Genomic DNA, 22811 nt, shown 5'->3' on the forward strand with positions numbered 1-22811 from the left:
TCCATCCTTCTAGTCCCAGAAGCCCATGGACCCTAAAGAGGATCGTGAGCTGTGTCTGGAAGCTTAGACGTCAAGCCCAGGCAGTTCCCCCCACAGCTGCCTAACTGTACCTCATCATGATAGGTCATCCCTGGGGTTCCCCCTCAGAAATTCTCCCAACCAGTATCTTCTCCTTTTTCATGCTTTCCAGTAAGTGGAGTTCCCTGAGCCCTTCTGATCTCTCCTTCCATCCAGGGTCTTTTCCCTCCTGCTTTGTTGGTCTTTGGGGAAAGCCTTGAGCTCAGTGCCCTGGGCTTTGCACCCACCTGGGCAGGCGCCAAAAGCGTGGTGAATCCTCATTTGATCCACAAAGCCTGCAAAGACCCACTCGTCTTCAGTGCAGCATTCCCATTCCTAAAGCCCATGTATGTTTATTCTCAGGAAATAAAAGGCTGGAAGGAAGAACATGTATCGTCACCAGTAAGCATGTAGTCTCTGGAATCTGGTTCCCTTAGGTTTCAAGCTTGCTCTGCTCCATCCAGGCTGAATGACCTTGGGCAAACAGCTTAAGGTCTCTGTGCTTCAAGTTCCTCATCTGTAAAACAGGGATGCAAATTGAACTTACTTTATAAAATTGTGAAGGGTAAAGGAAACAGTTCATATATTTAGCCCAGTATCTGCCATCTCAGCGGCATCAATGACTATTAGCCAACACCGGAGGGAGTCTGAGGCTGTTGTGTAGGAATCAAGAACCTGAGGATGTGTTGAGACTTGTTCAAGGTCACCCCATTGGCCAGGGGCAGAGACGGAGCTGGGACCCGTCTCCCCTGCTCATCCTCCCATATCCTCTGGGCATAGCCTAGGGAGTCCCGTTAATCCGCACTGCGAGTGGGTGCTTTGGTGCTAATACTAGAAAAATGAATTCCACTGGCAGCCTTAGCATTAGCGTGAGTGTGAGACGGCGAGGCTGGTAGCTTTAAGCACCCCAGGGGCATTGCCTCAGGCCACTGGATGAGCCCTGGGCTGGCCAACAGCTGCTCCCCCAGCCCTTCTGCTCCCTCCCAGAAATGGACCCCGCACACTGAGCCCAGGTGCGGGGCCGCCGCGCTCTGCCACACTGAATTAGATGATGGATTTTCGCCTTCACAGCCGCACTTGTTTAAATATTCCCAGGATGGAAAAAAATCTTAGCCCCATGCTGACTTTTTGTGTGTGTGCATAGGCAGGCACCAGGAATCGAACCTGGGTCTCTGGCATGGCGGGCAAGGGCTCTGCCTGCTGAGCCACCGTGGCCTACCTGGCCTCCCTGCTGACTTTTTAAAATTTAGATTCACATCAAATTTTAGGATCTGAACGCCGACACCTCCACGCGTCTCCTTTACTTTCCCAGTCCTCCGTCACTCTCTGTTCACCCCACTGGACACACTGCCGTCCCATCTCCCTCTCAGATCTCAAGCACTAAGTAGGCTTGGGCATCCCAGCACTCACACTCAGAGAACACCGTAAGAGTGAATAAGCATTGTGGGTGTAGCTCCTTGGACTCACACTTCCTGGTGCATGACAGACCTCATTATAATGTTCAAATAGAAATTCTGTGAGGTAAGGCAATGAGTTCCTATTGCTGCTGCAACCAACGACCGCTAATTAAGTGGCTCGACACAACACAAATGTATCACCTTCAGTTCTGCAGGTCAGAATCTGAAAAGGTTCTCAGCTGGCTAAAATCCAGGTGTCAGCAGAGCTGCGTTTCTTCAAAAGGCCCTAGAGGACCCATTTCCTTGCCTTTTCTACTTCTAGAGGCCGCCTCTATCCCCATAACCCCTTGTATTTATATTGGGCCCACCCCAAGAAGCCGGAATAACCTGCCCATCTGAAGGTCTGGAACTGAAATCACATCTGCAAAGTCCCTTTGCCATTAAAGGTAACATATTCATAGGTTTAGGGAATTAGATATCTCTGGAGGAGAACACCTTATTTTACTATAAGGAAAAACTGCTTTTCCCCATTTGTGTAATCTTTTAGAATTTATTGTGTTAATTTTGGGAAATTTTTTAAAACATAAAAGGAAATACAAAAATAATGTCTTCCATCAAAATTAAACAGAAAACATCTTGCCATATATGTTTCTGGCCTCCAAACTCAGAAACAAAGCACTGCAAATACAGCTAAATCCCAACTGCACCTCTCATTTCTTTCCTCACCACTCTTCCTCAGAGGTATCCAATATTCTGAGGCTGACACAAATTGCAAACGTGAATGGATTTTTGCCATTTCTTCAATAGTTTAGATACCATTGTTTTATGTGTTCTTAAAATTAAGATAAATGGTCCAATACCATTCGTTTCTTTTGCTGTTTACTTTTCCATTCAACATGTTTTAGAGATGCATCCACTTGTATGCCATTTAGCTTCAGTTCAGACTTCCATTTAATTAATAGACCTCAGATTATTTATCTATTCCTCTACTTGTGCATTGATAGATGGTTTCCACTCTTAAACTAGGAAATAAACAGAGCCGTAATGAACACTTGTGTCCACATCACCTGTGTGCAAACGGAAGCGTTTCTCTGGAGGCAAGCATACCTGAAGCGAGACTTCTCTAAAGTGGTCGCATGTCCCACAAGCAATGGTAGAGAGTGCTCATTTCTCTATGTCCTGGTCAAAAAGTGGATTCGCTGACTTCTTAGTGATCCTAATCTGATGTATGTGACAGTATCTCATTGCTCATTTTGAAATTTACTTAATTATGTTGCACGTTGAGAACATTTTCATGTATTTATTGACCACAAAGGTTTTCTGCTCTGAGATTGTTGTCCTCGTTTGCTAGCTGCCGGAATGCAACACACCAGAGATGGATTGGCTTTTAATAAACGGGGATTTATTTAGTTAAAAGTGTATAGTTCTTCAGAGGAAAGGCAGCTGACTTTCAACTGAGGTTCTTTCTTACTCGGGAAGACACAGGGCGATCTCTGCTGGCCTTCTTTCCAGGCCTCTGGGTTCCAACAACTTTCCCTAGGGTGATTCATTTCTGCATCTCCAAAGGTCTGGGCTGAGCTGCAAGTGCTGAGATGAGGTATGCTGAGCTGCTTGGGCTGTGCTACGTTGAGCTCTCTCCTTTAAGCTTCCAGCCAATTAAATCAAACGTCATTCATTGCAGCAGACATGCCTCTTAGCCGACAGCAGATGTAATCAGCAACAGATGAGGTTCACAGTCCATTGGCTCATTCCACAGCAATAGAACTAGGTGCCTTCACCTGGCCAAGTTGACACCTAAACCTAACTCCCACACTTGCCTTCCTATTACTTCCTCAGCTTCCTATTGGGTTTGTCTTTTAAAATTGGAATTCTTTATTTATTCTATTTAATGATATTTTGTTGATTACACAGATTGCAATATCTGGTCTTACCTTTTATTTTTTTCTGTCTTTTGTCATTAGAGTTTATCATTTTCATGAAGCACGTTTCTCTAACTTTTATGACTTGTGTTTTTCTTAAAATGTTTATCCCTACTCTAATGTCTTGAAGATATTTGCCTACGCCTCCTTCTAAAACTTTTACAATTCTATTTTTGACATGCACATCTTTTTTTACAATGGAAATTATTTTTTAATCTGATGGAAGATGAGATCTAATCTTATCTTCTTCCAAAATGATAATGTCTCATTGTCCTGGAATCACTTTGTGGTATATTCTTTCCCTACTGAGTTTTTGTTTTTGTTGTTTTTTTTTTTTTTTTGGTATGCTGTATAGTGGAGTCATAGTTCATAATTTTTCCATGTGAGTATTGCTTTATTGCAGCACCATTTGTGGAATTTTGTTTGCTTGCTTGCTTGTTTGTTTTGGGGAAAGTGCATGGATCAGGAATCGAACCCAGGTTTCCCACATGGCAGGTGAGAATTCTACCACTGAACTATCCTCATACCCCCTCCCTACTGATTTTAAAGCCACCTTGGTCATGTAACAAGCTTGCATACTTATGTGGTTCTGTGTCCAGACTGTCCATGTGGAAATCCCTGGGCTAGTGATCAGCTGTTTTACCTACATGGCCTTAGAGTAAGTTTTGCTATCTGATAAGACAAGTCTGTTCCCCATCCCAACTTTCTCCCTTACCACAATATGGTATATTTTCTTCCAAATTCTCTTGACATCTCTTTACCTTGTACTCTTATATCTGATTTTACAGTCAGCGTGTTGAATTCTGCAAAAAGCCTTGTTAGGATTTTTATGAGAGAGCACTGAAATCATAAGGTGAGATGTCTTCTTTGTAATGTCACATCTTCCCATCTATGAACTCGTGGGATCTCCTTCCATTCTTTCAATAACTTTGAAAATAATATTTGTTTTATCTGAAAAGATTTTGTTGCAATTGCGAAGCTTAGTTGTTTTAAAATTGTATTTTCTAATTGATAGTTCCTAAAGCATAGGATTGCTATTGAATTTTGTATATTGATCTGTCCAGCAACCATACAGAACTGTCTCATTTGTTCTTGTAGCTTTTCTGTAGCTCCTGTTAGGTATTTTTTGGGTGTCAGCAGAAATACTTTCTGTAAATAATGGCAATTTTGTTTCTGCCTTTGTAGTTCTTATATATTTTATTTATTTTTCTTGTTTTACTGCACTGACTTAAAACCTTCTCTGCTTTGTTGAACAGAAGCAGGGTTTGAAGTAATATGGGGCTCATTCCTGACTTTGAAGGGAATATATCTAATGTTTCACTATTTGGGTATGGTATTTCTGTACATTTAGGCAGAGACTCTAGCAAGTTATTGATGTTCTCTCCTATTCCTAGATTGCTATTAATTTTTCTTTTATGAATGGATGTTGACTTTTAAAAAAAAAGCATAGTCTTTTATGTTTGAGAAGCTGGTGGTATCACAGTCAGAGAATGGGCTCTGAAGCCAATATCTGGGACATAACGAGCACTGTGCCTTTTCTAGGGCACACGGCTCTCAAACCTGGAGGTATCAGCACCCTTTACACTCCTAAAATAGATCGAGGACTGCAAAGAGCTTTTTGAGTAGAGGTGGGGTAGTAAATCTATCAATATTTACCATGTAATAGATTAAAAACTGAGAGACTCTAAAAATATATATTGATCCAATTTTAAATAACAGTAATGAACCCAATGCATATTAAGATAATAGAGTTTTTAGGAAAAGCAACATAATTTAAAAAAAAAAAAGCACAGAGTGCTTACATCTTAAACTTTTATTATAGTCTACCTTCAAGTGTTATTATGCCACTTCATGTATCCCATAAAAACCCTACATCCAACAACTCCCAGCCTTTGCACCATTTAGCCATACATTTTTTCTTTTTTTTTTTTTTGTAATTAGAACAGTCATAGGTTCACAGAAAAAATAATCCAAAAAGCAGAGTTCCTGTATTCATACATTTTGTTTGTTATGTACCGCACTATCTGTTATTATTTTGTTTTAAACAGACAATTTTCTTTTAAAGAAAAAATTGTTAAAACACTAAAAATGCCTTTTGAATTTATACTTGTGCATGAATATATATATATATATACATACATATATACACACACACATACCTATACACACACACACAAACACACCACCATCACTTGATTTTGAAGCAACTTTTTAGTTCTTTCAGCAAGGCAGGCATAGGTTGTGAATGTCCCATCCAGAGAGAACATGCATGAAAATAATCTGCTTAATTATAGAATGTTCCAGGTGCCTTGTCCGGCGGGACCACACTCTGTCTTCACACTTTAGATATTCTTACTTCAGTGACTAAAGAAGAAGCAGGGAAGAGTGGTTTACTTTGTCATTTTATTACGTGTGACTTACTCTCATCATCCAACATTCTCTCCCTGTCCCATGTCCCGCAGCCAAGCTAGAAACAGATGAGGCAGTCAAGGATGCACAGAGATTTCTGCCTCCAGCAGCCCAACCCACCCCCAGGACTGAGGACCCTCCTGGACAGCCTGCCTTTCCCAGAGGCCTCTCTCCCTAATCAGAAGAAAAATCAATGGATCAGACATCCTGGGAAGGAAGCATTACACCTTTCCTTCATTTGTCCTTCTTTCCTCTTCCCTTCTCCTCCCCTCCCTGCTCTCCTTCTCTTCTCTCCTTCCCTTCTTCTCCCTGTCTCTCTCTCAATAAACATACATTGAGCACTGGGGTGGGCTGAATGATAGCCCTCCCAAGCTACCCACACCCTAATCTCCAGAACCTGTGAATATTACTTTATTTGGCAAAAAGGATCTGGCAATCATAGTTAAGGATCTTGAGATGCAGAGGTTATCTTTAATTATTGGGAAAGGATCAATGTCATCACAGAGTCCTTATAACGGGGATGTAGGAGGGCCAGTGAACTGACAAAGCAGAGAGAGATTTGAAGATGCTCCACTGCTGGCTTTGAAGATGGAGGAAGGGGCCAAGAGCCAAGGGATGCAAGAAATGCAGCTCTAGAGGCTGGAAAAGGCAAGGCGCAGATTCTCCCCTGGAGCCTCTGGAGGGCGCACACCTCTGCCAGTACCTTGGTTTTGACCCAATGAAACCATTTGGACTACCAACCTCAAGAATGTAAGAGAATAGACTGGCATTGTTTCAAGCCACTATGTTAGTGGTAATTTGTCAATTACCAGTGGGAATTACTACAAGAACCAAGTCTTGGATCTGGCTCAGAAGAAAGGCAGAGGCTCTGGAAGGAAAGGTGTGGCCACGCCCATGGGGGTGATCTCAGCCTTAAGAAGGGATGGAGGTGAGGGTATGCAAGGAGCAATGTGCAAATGATCCAAGCAGGACTGAATATTGGAGAGCAGACACAGTGTGTGCACAGTGGGATATAAAAGAAAGGCACAAAGTACAGCGGGCAAGGAGAGGCTGGGGTATTATAAACTTTCAGAAGCCCTTAAGAAGAAAATGTCATAAAGTTGGCTTTCCTTGAGCTTTCATTTCTCCCTCTTTCTTGGCTGTTAATGGACAGGTGGCAATGAACCATATCAGCAAAACCTTAAAGAACAAAATGCCCAAATCCACAGCAACAGAAAGTAGATCAGTGGTTTCCAGGGACTGGGGTGGGGGGATGGGGAACAACTAGTAATGGGTATGGAGCCTCTATTGAAGGTGATGAAAAGTTCTGGAATTGAAAAGTGGAGATGGCTGCACAATTCTGCAAATATAATAAAATGCACTTAACTGTACACTTGAAAAGAGTAGATTTTATGGTATCTGGAATGTATCTCAATTTAAAAATAAATAATAACAAAATGCTCGAGTGGTTTGCACTCAATGAAGCAGAACTCAAGAGGAACACGAGGCCTGCAAGGCCCGACATGCCCCTTCTCACCAGCTGGCTTTGGGCCATTCTCTGCTCCTCGTCTGTCTTAAAGTTCCCTCAGTGGCACTCTCCTTGAGTACGGGAGAGACAAGTGAAAATGAAGGGCAGCGTGCGGTTCGTCACCTGGAGAACTCTTACATGATGAAAGTACTCCTGTTAGACATGGTGACAGATTTCCAGCAAACATCAGCCAGATCCTCTGGGCTGAATTCAAACAGCAGGTGGTGGCTGCTAATTAGAAAGGAAAGCATGCTGCAGTGATTTTAAAACTAAATCATGCAAAGGCAACTATTTCCCTAATAATCACTCATCAACTAGGAACAGATGGTATAAGGTGAGGACCCCTGAAAACCCATGCCCTGGGTTGCGGGGTGGATGTCCAGAACCCACAGAAAACATCAGATATGACACCCCTTTCAATATCAATGGGAAGATGTGCCAAAGTCCCTAGAACTCTGAGGTTGAGTTCAGAGATGAAACTTGGGTTTGTTCTGGTTGCCTAATCACACCTCTGCAAGGGACTAAGTGCCTAAGTTTTTCCATCTGTAAAATAGATACCTTGGCAGCCCCAGATAAATTTGAATGATGTTTTAATTAAATCCAAGGAGATTGTCTTTTAGGACTCATCTGCTAGCAGTGTGGACAATGACACCCATTTTTGGGTAATGGAAGAAAAACCTATTCTGGGTGTCATGGTCAGGTTCATGTGTCAACTTGGCCAGGTGGTGGTACCTGTTTGTCTGGTTGGGCAAGTGCTGGCCTGTCTTTTGCTATGAGGACATTTCATAGAATTAAATCATGATCATGTCAGCTACATCCACAGCTGATTCCTTTTGTAATCAGCCAAGGGGAGTGTCTTTTTTATTGAGTGATGGTTAATCTAATCACTGGAAGCCTTTTAAGGAGGATTCAGAAGAGACAGTCTCTCTTCCTGCTTCGGCCAGTGAGCCTCTCCTGTGGAGTTCATCCAGACCCTCCATTGGAATCGTCAGCTTCACAGCCTGCCGTGCAGATTTTGGACTCTACGTTTCCACAGTTACATAAGATACTTTTATAAATTTTATATTTAAGAATATTTCCTGTTGGTTCTGTTTCTCTAGAGAACCCTAACTAATACACTGGATAAAATCTCTGGAGTTCCTAAAACTTGCTCTACATTCAATGGTCACTTGAGAAATGGTATTATTCACAGACTGTAAATAGGAAATGCTACTGTGATCAGCTGTGCCTGACCTCAGCTATGATTCAGCTCTGCCCTTATGAAAAGGAAATGTTTAACAAGAACATTTGCTGTAATTTGTCAAAACCATGCCTATTTCCCAAATTATTTCCTTGTATAAAATGCTCATGGCATTATTAACATACCCAGAGTAGCTTTTGTGAAAGAGGGTTATTTTGGTTTCTCTGTAAGCTGGATCAGTAATCGGAAAACTTACTTTTAGGGGATTATTTCAATATCATGTCATATAACACAGGAATCCTTTTGGAATACATTTGCTTAAGCTTCCTAAAGCCTTACTTCTAAGTAGCAACAAAAGCTGATTACAGGGCTGGGGGCCGGGGGCAGGGGCAGGAGAGGAAGGGGATGCACTCCATAGGGCTTCTCTAAAGTGGGTTTGTACTCAAAGTTCAATTCTCCCTGTCTTTACTATGATGAATCCCGTATAGAGACGTTCACCCAGCCATGTTACAAAGCAGATGTGTTTTAATCATGATTTAAACATAACATTCTATACACACTATATTCTTCATCTTTAATTTATGGCAGAACTCAAGAATTGTGCCCATTCTTCCAAACTGGTAGCAAGGAAAAAACATGGCAGAGCAATCAGAATAGCCAGATGCTGGGCTTCCTGGTTCTAATGTCTAACTCACAACAGGCGAGGATTTCCTAACCACAGAGACAAAAGGGCCTCGGGTATAAGTGCCCCAGCAGGCCCCCTCCCTGCACTCCAGCATCTCAGATGCCCCGCCTTGACCACCTACCCCCTCAGACTTTTCCCTTCCAAGGGCCACGCCTTCCACCATATTCTGAAGTCCATCCCCTCCTTCCTATGCGCACATGATGCCCCATAGCCCAACCCTAGACTCTCTTTTCTCCACATCTCCTCCACCCGGCCTCCTTGCCTCAGATGACCAGCTGGTACCATGGCAGAGACACTTCTTCCCATAATCCCTAAACAGAAGTCAATTTAGGGGATCTCTGGAGCGCAGCACCGATAAGGAAAGGGGATGAAAAGGAAACAAGAGGAGCCTCAAAGATGGAAGACAAGAGGAAGAAAGCCAATCTACAAACCACCACTCCAGAGTCCTCCAGAGCCTCTCTAGCACTCCAAGAGGCCTCCTCAACTCCAGGGTCTGCATTTCTGCCCCAGCTATTTCTGGCTGTCCCTAGTCACAGACCAGGGTACCTGTGAGATTAGGTTATTGCCCACAGCTCACTGCACTGTCGGGTTTGCCGTCTGCAAACAAAGGGAGTGTACTTCAGCAAGGAGAGGGAGAACTCAGGGTCTGTGGCAAGGAAAAATGGAATGCAGTGGAGGAGAAAACTCCATTATAAACTCTCTAAGGAGCCAGGCTCATCCATCTTTCTCTTCTGGCTGTCATAGGCTCCTACCACAGCTACGTTCTGCTTACAGCTGCCACCATCTCTCCAAAGGAAAGAGAGAAACATGGCACATGTTGTCCCCTCTTTTAATTGCAGAATTAAAGGGATGAGTGATAATGCTTTTCATCAAGCTTGCCACCTAATTTTTTCACATTATCAGTATCACGTCCTCCGGATAGGGGGAGGAAGGACATCTGCTCCTTTGCCCCTCCATGCAACCTCTTTGTCTTTTGTGAATTTGTTATAGTCAACAGTCCATCTTTCCACAATTAGTCTAAACACAGCCAGACACTTTAGGCTTCTCTACTGCCCAAATTATCCATGAGTATCAATGTGGGGATTTGATTTTGCATTCAAAAGAGAAATAAAAAAATAATAATTCTAAGATAAGACTAAAACTACAGACAGTGTTTTATTTTATGTCTTGCCATTTGTGTTTCTTTCCCCAGATTCAGCACGCCATCGTGGTGAGCCCAATTCTCAACCATGTTGAGCCACAGTAGGTTGTGAGGTGAGTCACAGGCAATTACTATTACTAATTAAAGTCTGCGAATGAAATTCTTTTCTAATATATTGTATCCAAATTTATCCTTATAATAAAAAACTCTCACTCACTTACATCCTGACATGTAAGTGATTCTTGAATGAAAAAAAAGGTGGGTGCAATGCAGCTAGCATGCTCAAAGCCCTCCAACACCCTCGGCTCACCCTTGACTTGGGACACAGCTTCACTGGTGCCCTGTTAGCAATTATGGTAGTTAGATGTGGTTGTAGGAAAAAGTGTGTTTTTCAGCTGTTCCCCAAAGCCTGGTTATACCCATAGGGGTGTATTTACCATGTGACACCATCTGTCACAGATCTTATGCCAGAAAGAGTAGTTGAGATTTGCCCATTTAGAAACCCAGATTTTGGATCTACCAACTTGCTTTGCTACCAAGAGGTACCAGCCTCTCTGTGTCTGCTTCCCAATCTGTAAAATGACCCTAACATCTGCCCTCCCTCACAGGGTGATTTCCAAAATGAGCTGTAGAAGGTCCTTGCATTACTGAAATTCAAATTATGAACTTCTAAAAAAAGTAAAAAAAAAAAAAAAAAAAAAGTGGTTACACAGCAAAATCTTCTCAGCTCTGCCTGGCACTGACAGATGGTACCAGCTGTCACTCACATAAAAGACGGAGGGCCTGAGGAACAGCCTTTGGGAGCTGAATCTGGCTTCAAGTTGGGGGGGTTTAATGTCAGTGTGAAGGCACCTGCTGCAGCACTTGAACTTCACTGTTGCACTAGCCTCAACCATTAGCCCATTTTCACCAGTGAAGTCAGTGGTAGAGGGACTGTTCATCCAGACCCATGCTCATGAGGTAGCTGTAAATACTGTCTCCTTTCACAGTCCTAGAGCCCTGGTTTGCAGGATAAAGTATCTACTCAGCCTACCCACTGAGACCCTTGAGAAGCCATTCATTTCAGTCAGTACCCAATGATGCCTCCTTGGTGAACACCATACTGCATCAGGAGGAGCTAAAACGGTGTGATTATTCTGTTTTGACTTAGAATCCAAATGGTAGTTTCTTTAGTACAGGGCTTCTCAACTTCAGCACTATTGACATTTTGGGTCCTATGATTCTTTGTTAATGGGTGCTGTCCTGTGCACTGTAGAATATTTAACACTACTCACTAGATGCCAGTACATTCTTCTCACTCCCATTAGTGGCAACCAGAAATATCTCCAGACATGTCAAATGTCCTTTGGGAGGTACAAATCACCCCAGATTGAGAACTACTGATATATTACTTCTTACAAGCAGGATCAAGTGTACAAGTCAATTCATCCTTGGGTAGTTATGGTGTCTGACATAGCACCTGAAGCTAGTAAGTGAGAAACACTTGCCTTAAGAGTCTGGAAGAATATGCTGGTAGTCATGAGCTCCAGATTTAGAGTCGGATACATTGGATTTGAATCTGTCTCTGCTACTTACTAATTGTGTAACTTTATGCAAGTTGCTCAACTTTCTGAACCTCAGTATATTCATCTGTAAAATATAATCCCTATATCCCAAGACATAAAAATAATCCCTACTTCCCAAGGCAGTTACAAGGATTAAGAGACTATCTAAAGCATTTAATGAATTCCCAGCACTCAATAAGTAGAGTAGTGATAATGGTTGATGTTATTAGTCATTGAATAGAGTCAGATAGTAGTTGAATGGGCTGTTATATTCTCAAAAGGAACTATCAGCAAATCAGATTTCTTAAGAATAGGCACTTCATAAGAAAAGCACTTCTTTATCACCTATATGTATGTGGAGCTGTTCTGAAGTTCTAGAAGACTGCACATCTGGTATCTGATTCAGTAAACAAGAGGAATATATTAATAGTATTGACATCACATTGGGAGCATTGACATTTCCTGGAAGACCACATTTGCAAGACTGTCTTTATTTCACTTGACTTGGAGGCTGCCCATTGCAAAAAGCTTTTTTTCCTTTTGTTGAAAACAATTACAAACATATGTTTAACTTCATGGCTGCCTGGAGCAATGGATAACAGCTAGGACAAACTACCAACTAAACAAAATGCTTAAAAGCAAAGATGAAGAATCAAATGTCCATAGGGATTTTGAAAAGTTCCACATATTTCTAGGAATCTAAACTGTTGTTGAGAAATCCCAGACTTTGAACTCACTAGACTGTAGTTTAATGACAAAATGTTTCTCGTCTTCACCCTTACTTCCTGAGGAAGAAGCCTCTGAATCTTTGGAATTTTCTGTGATAGGAGTGTCGTTTGTTCTTCATGGTGGGCCTAGGACCATACTTGAGAGTTCATATGCTAATGAAATGACAGGAAGGGCCAGCCCCACCAGAAAGATCAATCATGTGATTAGGGGATTTAGTTTTGAACCATGTGTTCTAGTTTGCTAGCTGCCAGAATGCAATATACCAGAAATGGAAGGCTTTTAAAAAGGGGAATTTAATAAGTTGTAAGTTCACAGTTTATAGGCCGTGGAAATGTCCCAGTTAAAACAAATCTATAGGAATGTCCAATTTGAGGCATCCAGGGAAAGATACCTTGTTTCAAGAAGGCTGATGAAGTTCAGGGTTTCTCTCTCAAGTAGAAAGGCACATGGTGAACACGGTCAGGGTTTCTCTCTCATCTGGAAGGGCACATGGCAAACATGGCGTCATCTGCTTGCTTCTTCTCCTGGCTTCCTGTTTCATGAAGCTCCCTGGGAGGCATTTTCCTTCTTCATCTCCAAAGGACGCTGGCTGGTGGACTCTGCTTCTTGTGGCTATGTCGTTCTGCTTGGCTTTCTCTCTGAATCTCCCTCATTCTCCAAAATGTTTCCTCTTTTATAGGATTCCAGTAAACTAATTAAGACCTACCCAAATGGGTGGAGACATGTCTCCACCTAATCCATCGTAACCAACCACTCTTGATTGAATTACATCTCCAGGGAGATGATCTAATTACAGATTCAAACATCTGTATTGAAACAGTATTGAATAGAGATTATTCTGCCTTTATGAATGGGATTTTGATTAAAACATGGCTTTTCTAGGGGACATATATCCTTTCAAACTAGCACACCATGTAATATTAGCCCACCTCCCTGATCTCTAAGAGGGAACAGGGGCTGCCGATTGAGTTCAACAATATGATTGTTGATTCTATCAATCATGCTTAAGTAATCAGATCCCATATAAATCTTGGGCACTTGAAGCTCTAAGGAGCTTCCATGATTGAGAAAATACATCTCTGCTATGCCAGGAGAGTGACACATTCTGACTCCACATGGACAGGCCATGGAAGCTTGCATTTGAGGCCCTCCCGGATCTCGCCCTATGAGTCTTTTTTTTTTTGGTTTCTTCTTATTTGTATCCTTTTACTATAATAAAACTAAAATCATAAGTATAGAGTTTTTAGTGAATTTTGTGAGTTATTCTAGTGAACGGTTGAACCCAAAGGAGTGGTGGGAACTCCTAAATTTGTAGCCAGTTGATCAGAAGTATGAACTGCCTGGGCTCCCAACATTGTGGCTGGTGCCTGAAGGGCAATCATGTAGAAGTTTGCCTTTACCCCATGGAGTCTGGCCTAGTCCCAAATAATTAGAATCAGAATTGAATTAGATTGAGTTATTGTAGTGTTTGCAATTGCTGATTGAAGTTTCAGAGACTTACATAACTGGTGTGTGAAGCTGATATGGAAGCTGGTAGAAGCTTCTGATAACTTTTACATAGACAAAGACTTTTAATGAGCTATTTTAAATATGTTCAAAGAACTAAAGGAAGGCATGTGTAAAGAATTAGTGAAAAGTATGAGAAAAATGTCTTGCTAAACAGAATATCAATAAAATGATAGAAATTATGAAAAGAACCAAATTGAAATTCTGGACTTGATAAGCACAATAAATGAAATGGAAAAACTCACTAAAGGATCTCACCAGAAGATTTAAGTTATCTGAAGAATGAATCAGTGAACTTGATGGTAGATAAATAAAATTATCCAGTGTGGGGAGTAGAAAGGAAAAAAAAATTAGGAAAATGAACAGAGCCTCAGAGGTCTACACTATCAAGTGTAACTGGCATATATGTATGGGTGTCTCAGAAGAAGAGAGAGAAAAGAGCAGAAAGAATATTTGAACAAATAATGGTTAAAACCTTCCCAAATTTGGTGAAAAATATGAATCTATACATCTCCCAAGAAATTCAATGAACACCAAGGATAAATTCAGAGGAATAAATCAATTCAACCTAGAATTCTATACCAAGAAAAACTATCCTTCAAAAATGAGAGAGAAGGGTGCATGGGTGGTTCAGTGGTAGAAGGCTCACCTTCCATGCAGGAGACCCAGGTTTGATTCCCAGATCATGTGACCTCTCCCAACCCCCGCAAAAAAAGAGTGAAATGAAAACATTCCTACATAAACAAAAACTGAAAATTCATCACTAGTAGGCCATCCCTAAAATAAATACTAAAGATAGTCCTCTAGGATGAAAAGAAAGGACACTCACAATAACTAGAATCTATATGACTTCATACCAAGCACCAGTAAAGGTAACTACATAGATAAATATCAAAGACAGTAAAAATGCATTTTTTGTTTGTAACTCTTTTTTTCTTCTATCCTATTTAAAAGACAACTGCCTAAAGCAATAATTATAAATCTGCATTGATAAAATACACTGTATAAAGATGTTATTTGTTTGACAATAATAGCACAAAGAAGGGGAGAGAAAACGGAGCTATAAAGGAGCAAACTTTTGTAATTATTGATTACAAAAGATTTAGTAAATATTTCAGATTGAAATGAATAGACACTAGAAAGTAACTCAAATTCACAAGATAAAATGAAGAGAAGCAGTAAAGGCAACTACATGGCGAAATATAAAAGTCTACATAAATCTTTTTTGCTTCTGTAGTGCTTTTTTCCCTTATAGAGTTAAAAGACAACTGCAGGCCTGTCGGCTGCCAACACATTACAAATGTGGCCAAGAAATTCCAGGCCGAGATGGTGGACGTGGCCTGTCTGAACCACTTCACTCAAGTCAGTGACATGATATCTGAGCTTGCTGAAACCTGTTCTCTCTGCATTAGCCCAGATAAGCTGAGCTTCATCCTTTCAGACAAGGAGGCTAATGGAGGGGTGAGCCTGCAGTGAGAACTGGAGCAGAACTTCAGTGAATTTCAAATGGAAGACATCTCAGCAGAAAACAATGAGATTTATTTAGAGCTGACACCAGAAAATTTATTTCATGCCTTGAAAACAGGCCAGATTGCCAGAACTTTGAAGATCAAGCTGACCAAATAAACACTTTCCCTGCCTCACAGTCTCTGTAGTACTGTTAACCTGCATCAAGCATCAGTTGCATGGTGACATATTACGTCCTATAGAGGTTATTCCGAGGAAACTGTGGAAGGATTTACATGAAAATACAATCCCAGACTCTGATGTTAGTATTTATTTACCATTGTTGAAGACCATGAAGCGTGTTGTGGAAAAACTGAAAAACATCAGCAATAACCTCAACATTGAAGCAGACCTAAATGGAGAACAGAAGTTGAAAATAGAAACTGAATTACTGTGTGTTACAACTCATTTTAAAGAGCTTGGAAATCCTCCATTAGCGTCTGAAAATGCCTCTCAAGATGGAAACTCAGAACAAAAGGCTGAGGTACACGTGGATATTAGGAAGTTCCTACAATTTCTTGCTGAGCAAGTCAATCCTATGAAGGCCTTGTGCAGTGTGGTGGGTAGCAGGATTGCCCATTTTGATTGGCATCATGAAGCTGTTTCCCTTCAGTATGTCATTTCAGCATTGCCAGAGCACCACTTTACCAGATTTGAAAGCTCAAAGACCATGGTTGTAGTGGAAAGAGACACTAGGTTCATGTGTTCTAAGTTATTTGTCTATGTCCTCCGAGTAACAGAAATCATACACACTTATTTCTTCCTTTGAAATAGTTTAACTAGAAATTGAATTACCAAAACACAGTAGGATCAACAATATTACTGCTTTTTTCTCACCTCTGTTGTGTTCCGCTTTTAAGACAATGGAACAAGCTAGGCCTTCTTTAGGCAGACTTTAAATTTCAGTTTCTCACTGGCGAAGTTGTGCAAATCTCATGTTGTATTACTTTGTGAGCTACTGGAATACGATATAACAGAAATGGAATGGCTTTTGTGAAGGGAATTTAATAAGTTACAAGTTTAGAGTTCTAAACAAGTAAAGTGTCCAAATTAAAGCACCAACAAGAGGTTACCTTCACTGAATAAAGGTTGATACTGTCCGGAACACCTCTGTCAGCTGGGAAGTCACGTGACTGGCATCTGCTGGTCCCTTGCTCCTGGGCTTCATTGCTTTCAGCCTCTGTTCCTGCAGAGGTTCCTCAGTTTGCTTCTCCAGGGCTGGCTTTTATCTCTTGGTTTCCCTTGGCTCTCTCCAGGTTCTGGCTTGCTTGACATCTCATGGCAGTTTGCTGGGCTCTAAGCATCTATCTCTAAACATCTGAGTCTCTGTCCTCCAGGTGTCTGCATCTGGGTCAGCTCTGCTCTGAAGTTTCTGTCAGCTTGCTCTCTCTGTCATTTCTCACTCTGTGTCGGCTCTGAGGTTTCGGACTCTCTCCAAAATATTTCTTCTTTTAAATGATTCCAGTAAACTAATCAAGGTACATCTGAAATGGGTGGAGTCACATCTTCATAATCAAAGGTCACAACCACAATTGGGTGAGTCTCATCTCTGTGGAGATCATCTAATTAAGTTTCCAAATTACCGTGCTGAATAGGGATTAAAAGAAATGGCTGCCTCCACAAGAATGAATCAGGATTAAAGCATGGCTTTTCTGGGGCACGCTGTACTTTCAAACCAGCACACATGTATTTAGAACTAGTGAAGTAAGCAGAATTTGTAAGTGTGACGCATGGTACATCAACTCAACACGTTGCAGTGGTTTTGTTTCTGACAGCATGTCCCCTCTCTTTGCCGTGATCCCCTAACAAGGACACCCCTGCCTGAGGACACATTTCTTTAGTTTGGGAGCCCCACCCTGCCACTCCTCTGTTTCACCCTGAGACCAGCTTCGGTCTTAGGTTATAATTCTTTATAATTCTTGTTCTCCCTGTGTCCTAGATCTGTCATTCTGGAAAAAAAATAGCAACATATATTTCTTTAGAGACACACTAAGCCTAGGAAAAAACAAAACTTCTAAGCTAGCATTTGCATTAATGATGAAATCATGTTTCTTTTTATCAAAGCTGGTTCAGGAACTGATAAATATGCTTTCTTGCTCTCCTCTGTCTCCAACAAACCCCTAGCCAAAGTTGAAGGTACCACATCATCTTATGCTGGTGGGACCTGCAGTCAGACAAATGCCACATACTGGGCAGGATAAGAAAAACAGAGTCCAGAGACTTCACAGGAAAGTCTTTCAACCTGCTGGGTCTCATGCTCAGGGAAAACCGATGCAGGTGACTCTTTCCTCCTGATAGGAGGCCAGTTTGGTCTGGGAAAATCTGGCTGGGGTCTATAATATCTAAGCAGACCCTCCTAAGTGTGTGTGGGGGAAAGGTACCACACAAGCAGGGCAAGAAACAAGAAAACAAGAACTGAAAAATTCTCCTCTGTTAAACAAAACTTAAGCTAAAGGTTCAGATAAAGCTGAATGGAATGTCAAAGAACAGATAGACAACAAATTCATCCAGCAAGAAAACCCTAGATAAAAGAAGTGAGAGCAATCTCCAGAATAAACTAATTAAGGTAATTAAATGCCTAGACACCAGCAAAAAATAACAAATCACACTAAGGAAATTGAAGATATGGCCCAGTCAAAGGAACAAACCAACAATTCAAATGACATACAGGAGCTGAAACAATTAATTCAGAATATACGAACAGACATGGAAAACCTCATCAAAAACCAAATCAATGAATTGAGGGAGGATATAAAAAAGGCAAGAAAGGAACAAAAAGAAGAAACTGAAAGTCTGAAAAAACAAATCACAGAACTTATGGGAATGAAAGACACAGTAGAAGAGATGAAAAAAACAATGGAAACCTACAATGGTAGATTTCGAGAGGCAGAACATAGGATTAATGAACCGGAGGACAGAACATCTGAAATCCAACAAGAAACAGAAACTATAGGGAAAAAAAATGGAAAAATATGAGCAGGGACTCAGGGAATTGAAAGACAATATGAAACGCATGAATATACGTGTTGTGGGTATCCCAGAAGGAGAAGAGAAGGGAAAAGGAGGAGAAAAACTAATGGAGGAAATTATCACTGAAAATTTCCCAACTCTTATGAAAGACTTAAAATTACAGATCCAAGAAGTGCAGCGTACCCCAAAGAGAACAGATCCAAATAGACATACCCCAAGATATTTAATAATCAGAATGTCCAAGGTCAAAGAGAAAGAGAGGATCTTGAAAGCAGCAAGAGAAAAGCAATCCATCACATACAAGGGAAGCCCAATAAGACTATGCGCAGATCTCTCAGCAGAAACCATGGAGGCGAGAAGACAGTGGGATAATATATTTAAATTATTAAAAGAGAAAAACTGCCAACCAAGAATTCTATATCCAGCAAAATTGTCCTTCAAAAATGAGGGAGAAATGAAAACATTTTCAGACAAAAAATCACTGAGAGAATTTGTGACCAAGAGACCAGCTCTGCAAGAAATACTAAAGGGAACACTAGAGACAGATACGAAGACAGAAGAGAGAGGTGTGGAGAAGAGTGTAGAAAGGAAGACTATGAGTAAAGGTAAAAGGAAGGAAAATTAGATATGACATATAAAATCCAGAAGGCAAAATAGTAGAAGAAAGTACTACCCATACAGTAATAACACTGAATGTTAATGGATTAAACTCTCCAATCAAAAGACATAGTCTGGCAGAATGGTTTAAAAAACGGGACCCATGTATATGCTGTCTCTACTCAAAGGTCACGAGGCCAAGGACACAAATGGACATTTTCATGTTTATAGCAGCATTATTAACAATTACCAAGTGATGGAAACAGCCAAAATGTCCATCAACAGACAGTTGACTAAACAAACTGTGACATTTACATAAGATGGAATATTATGCAGCTGTAAGACAGAATAAAGTTATGAAGTATGTAACAACATGAATGGACCTTACGAACATTATGCTGAGTGTGATTAGCCAGAAACAAAAGGACAAATACTGTATGGTCTCACTGACATGAACTGACATTAGTGAATAAACTTAGAATATTTCCTTGGTAATAGAGACCATCAGGAGATAGAAATAGGGTGAGATATTGGGTGATTGGAGCTGAAGGGATACAGATTGTGCAACAGGACTGAATATAAAATCTCAGATATGGACAGCACAATACTACCTAACTGTAATGTAATTATGTTAAAACACTGAATGAACCTGCATGTGAGAGTGATAGAGGGAGGAGGACTGGGGACATAAATGAAATCAGAAAGAAAGATAGATGGTAAAGATCGAGATGGTATAATCTAGGAATGCCTAGAGTGTATAATAATAGTGAAATGTACAATGTACAAATTTAAGAAATGTTTTTGCCTGAGGAAGAACAAAGGAATCTCATTATTGCAGGGTGTTGAAAATAGATGATAATTAATACTTTAAAATGTCACCTTATGTGTGAGACTAAAGCAAAAAATGTTTATTTGTTACAAAATTTATATTTTGACTAGAGCATTTCCTAATATAACTCATGTAGATAGTTTGATTGAATGTCATAAGTACTTGGAATCTCAGGTAGCACATGAGATTTTGTTGGTTTGTCCAGAGTGATGCCCCAATGAATCCCAGAGTGATTTGATCAGTGACTGGAAAAGTATTTGCAAGCCCCCTTCGGGGAATGGTGAGAGTGGGGAGAAATTCAACTTCCCCAAGTTGAATTCTTGATATTCTCACAAGCAGTGTGGACAACCAAAGCTACAGGCTGAGCCCCCAGGCTTGGGGTTTGTTCACATGAAACTTAACCCCACAAAGGATAGGTCAAGTCTACTTACAATTTAGGCCTAAGAGTCACCCCCAGGAGAGCCTCTTTTGTTGCTCAGATGTGGCCTCTCTCTCCAGCCAACACAACGAGCAGTCTCACCACCCTCCCCCTCTCTGCATGGGACATGACTTCCAGGGGTGTGGACCTTCCTGGCAACGTGGGACGGGGATCCTGAAATGAGCTGAGACTCAGCGTCAAGGGACTGAGAAAAACCCTAGAATGAGCTGAGAATTAACATCAGGGGATTGAGAGAACCTTCTCGACCAAAGGGGGAAGACTGAAATGAGATTAAGTGTCAATGGCTGAGAAATTCCAAACATAGTTGAGAGGTTATCCTGGAGGTTATTCTTATGCATTAAGTAGATATCACCTTGTTGTTCAAGATGTAGTGGAGAGGCTGGAGGGAACTGCCTGAAAATGGAGAGCTGTGTTCCAGCAGCCATGTTTCTTGATGATGATTGAACAATGATATAGCTTTCACAATGAGACTCTGCGAATGTGAAAACCTTGTGTCTGATGCTCCTTTTAGCTACTATATCAGCAGAAGAGTAGAACATATGGAATAAAAATAAATAATAGGGGGAACAAATGTTAAAATAAATTTAGTTTGAAATGCTAGTGGTAAATGAAAGCGAGGGGTAAGGGGTATGGTATGTATAATCTTTTTTTTCTCTGTTATCATTTTATTTCTTTTTGTAAAAAAAAAAAATATATGCTTTCTTATTCTCCCTCAAGCATGCTCTACCATATTTCCTATTATAATTAAATTTTACATGTTCTGCAGAGGTGGACCTCAAAAATATTATTCTAGATTTATGTACAAAGTTCAGACTTAAAAGGAAAGCAGTTGCGGGACTGGCAACAGTGGCTCAGCAGGCTGAGTTCTCGCCTACCATGCTGGAAACTCGGGTTCGCTTCCCATTGCCTGTTCATGCCAAAAAAAAAAAGAAAAAAAAGAAAAGTAGTTGTGGTTGCTTGGGATAAGATGCAGAAATGGGATCAGCAAAAATGAAAAATTCTTTTATGACTTGTTCACCCTATTTGGTAAAACCAAAGACTCTTCTAATGTTTAATAATGTTAATTTAAATGGGTTGTAATATTTCTTTAAATTAACACCTTAAAATAAGAGGGTACAATTTTATTTATATAAAGTCTCTTTCCCTCTTTGGCTTGTAACAAAGTTAAGCTGTACATATACAACTTGAAAGTCAAAATGTGCAAAATGAAATGGCATCTGAAAATAATTTTTTAAAACTTTTATTTCCTGTTAATCCTGCTAGAGAATTACCAATCTGGAAAACTGATTATTTCTGATTATTTAATTATGATTTTGGATGTATAAAGATAATTATTGATCCCTATAAATTAATAGTAAAGCAGCATATTTCCTCATCTGCATTACACAGAATACCTTTTGGTTTCCTTAGGAATTTAGCATGTACACTTCTTCCATTATTGGAGTGTCAGATTATCAAGGGATGTTTCAGGAAGTGCTTGTCAGGGCCTGTCTGTATCCAAACATCAGAGACACTCTTAGTTATGCAATGCTGCTGCTATGTTTTGCAGATCAAGTAACTTGCTCAGGGTAACAGTGGCAGGGGTGGGGTTAGAACCCAGTATTTTGACTCTCATATATAGCTCTTTCCCTCACACTTCCCCATCATGAGTGGCCCTAATTAATCTTTTGAATTAGAAATGAATAATAGATTTCAAAGATGACATTCATCAATCATTTTATGAGTTGGGAAAGAGTATCTTAGTGTTTAAACTTTGCTATGGTGAAGTAGGTTTAAATGCAATTTGTTTGTTTTGTTTTTGTAAGCTGTACGGTTGGGGGCCACACTGCGTCTTTTTTCCATGTGACTATCCTGTTATTGCAGCACCATTTGTTGGGAAAAAAAAATTTTTTTTGGAAGTGCATGGGCTGGGAATCAAACCCAGGTCTCCTGCATGGCAGGCAATAGATGCAATTTTTAAAATGTCATGAAACCAGATGTAATTTCCCCTAGTTCTTTACAGAATTTGTCATCAGTTAAGACCTGATTTTGATGATTTCATGACTCTTTTAAGATTTTCTCTCTGAGTGGAGTTTGGCTAGTTTAAGAGTCTTATCTGGGAGTCAGGAAGCTGGGATCTATTTCCAGCAGGTCATCAGCTTGCTGTTGAGTGTTGACAGGTCCCCTACCTCCCTGCACCTCAAACACCTGTAAAATGAGGATGATTCTTACCTCCCACAGTGGAGGGAGCAAATAGAAAACTGAAAACTTACAGAAATTACCAGTGCCATACTGAATAATATACTAAAGCAAATTGTGTTAGGTCAAAGAGTAGCAATTTATTCCATTTAGAGGAACAGATATTGTTCTAGTTTTCTAGCTGCCAGAATGCAATGTACCATAAATGGAATAGCTTT

At 40.6% G+C, this 22811-nt stretch overlaps 1 long non-coding RNA gene and 1 pseudogene across 1 annotated transcript in view; one reads left to right on the top strand and one right to left on the bottom strand.

Annotated features, from left to right (window-relative positions):
• Window positions 1-382: 382 nt before the first annotated feature.
• Window positions 383-22811, bottom strand: part of LOC143654376 (uncharacterized) — a 46245-nt gene continuing 23816 nt past the window's right edge. The window contains exon 3 of the long non-coding RNA XR_013161790.1: window positions 383-574. This is a non-coding gene — a long non-coding RNA (uncharacterized LOC143654376). The remainder of the gene's footprint in view (window positions 575-22811) is intronic.
• On the top strand, window positions 15392-16349 carry LOC143654590 (checkpoint protein HUS1 pseudogene; annotated as a pseudogene).

Source organism: Tamandua tetradactyla, chromosome 13 (genome assembly GCF_023851605.1).
Source record: "Tamandua tetradactyla isolate mTamTet1 chromosome 13, mTamTet1.pri, whole genome shotgun sequence".
Taxonomy (NCBI): Eukaryota; Metazoa; Chordata; class Mammalia; order Pilosa; family Myrmecophagidae; genus Tamandua; species Tamandua tetradactyla.